The sequence below is a fragment of the Myotis brandtii genome, unplaced genomic scaffold (genome assembly GCF_000412655.1).
Source record: "Myotis brandtii unplaced genomic scaffold, ASM41265v1 scaffold601, whole genome shotgun sequence".
Lineage (NCBI taxonomy): Eukaryota > Metazoa > Chordata > Mammalia > Chiroptera > Vespertilionidae > Myotis > Myotis brandtii.
The window spans coordinates 93,603-95,605 of record NW_005370276.1 but is presented as its reverse complement, the minus strand read 5'-3'; positions in this window follow the sequence as shown (position 1 = coordinate 95,605).

The window sequence follows — 2,003 nt, the reverse complement described above, 5'->3', positions numbered from 1 at the left end:
GATCGCACAGTGTTGGAAAACACCTCCAGTTCAGTCATCGGCCTTTACAAATGCAACAGTTTGGAAAAGCCCAGGTTTCCAAGTTCTCTTGAGAAACAGCAAGAGTGGCTACCGGAGCCCAGGTGCCGGCACAGTAGCCAGGGCCCTGGTCTCTGTGTGCCCCTCCCGTCCTGTCCCGGGAGGCGGCCCTTCCTGTGCTGTCAGTGAGGTCCTGGCCCCCTGGCTTCTGGTTGGGCGCTGCCACTGGAGGCACCTTTGAGAGACTGGGCGGAGGGAACAGAGTGACCAGGTTTGTCAGTTGGCTGGAACCTCATCCCATGCACCCAAAGGTTGTGGATTCGATTCTTGGCCAGGGCACATACCTAGGTTTCAGGGTCAACTCCTGGTTGGGAGGTAACCCACTGATGTCTCTCTCTCTCTCTCTCTCTCTCTCTCTCTCTCTCTCTCAAATCAATAAATATATCCTCCGGTGAGGATTTAAAAAAAGAATGATGTCTAGCCCTGACCGGTTTGGCTCAGCGGATAGAGCGTCGGCCTGCGGACTGAAGGGTCCCAGGTTCGATTCCGGTCAAGGGCATGTACCTGGGTTGCGGGCACATCCCCAGTAGGGGGCGTGCAAGAGGCAGCTGAATTGATGTTTCTCTCTCATTGATGTTTCTAACTCTGTATCCCTCTCCCTCTCCCTTCCTCTCTGTAAAAAAAATCAATAAAATATATTTTAAAAAAGAATGATGTCTAATATTTAATTCACCAACATTCTCTGCTGTGCTTCTCTGCTGGAGGCCACAGCCCCTATGGGCAGCCTGTCCGCCATCTACAGCCTCGGGGCTGGGCTGTTTGAGCTCTGGTGCCATCGGTCTCTCCACCCCCTCAGGCTAGAGTGGCAGTGGCACTTCGCTCTTGATGGTCCCCATGAGCCAGCCCATCCATGATTGGCCCTTAGCCCTGCGCACCCCTGAAACACATTAAATGCTTCTCAAATATAGTCTTACCGACAACTTTATATATTTCCTGCCAAGCCCACCTCTCTGTGCACAAGAACAAAGATAGAAATTTTAAAATAATGGTGTTTTTTTCTTTTTTTAATATATATTTTTTATTGAGTTTTTTACAGGGAGGAAGGGAGAGGGATAGAGAGTTTGAGACATCGATAAGAGAGAAACATCCATCAGCTGCCTCCTGCACACTCCCTACTGGGGATGTGCCCGCAACCAAGGTACAGGCCCTTGGCTGGAATCGAACCTGGGACCCTTCAGTCCGCAGGTCGACGCTCTATCCACCGAGCCAAACCGGTTAGGGCAGGTGTTTTTTTCTTTAATACAAAGGTGATTTCCTCCAGCAGGAATCATTTCATAAACCAGAGGAGTTCACTTTTGAACATCTTTAAAGACAACGGGCATAACCCATTTGTATTTTTTGTTGTTAATTGTCACCCAAGGATATTTTCCCATTGATTTTTAGAAAGAGTGGCAGGGAGGGAGAGAGGGAGAAAGAGAGAAACATAGACTGGTTGCCTCCCGCACACTGACCCTCCAACTACTGAGCCACACCAGCCAGGGCCACATTTGTGTTTTCAAAATCATAACATTCTAATGTCATGGTCAAACTGGAAGGAAAGGAAAACATTTGGTATGTGCATGTAAAAGACAGATAACATTTTGCGTCATACTCCACTATATTGTGGATATTTTATTCCTTCAAAAAATGTATGTTCCCATAGTGGCAGGTTATACTGTCTCATATCTTAGAAAGTATTGGACATAAAAAGTTCACTAATTTTTTCATACCTAAATGAGCAATATCCAGTAAGAGCATAGGATAGCTTTTTAAATAAATAAATATATATATTATTGATTTCAGAGAGGAAGGGAGAGGGAGATAGAAACATCAGTGATGAGAGAGAATCATGGATCGGCTGCCTCCTGCACGCCCCACACTGGGGATCGAGCCTGCAACCCGGGCATGTGCCCTGACCGGGAATGGAACCGTGACCTCCTGGTTCA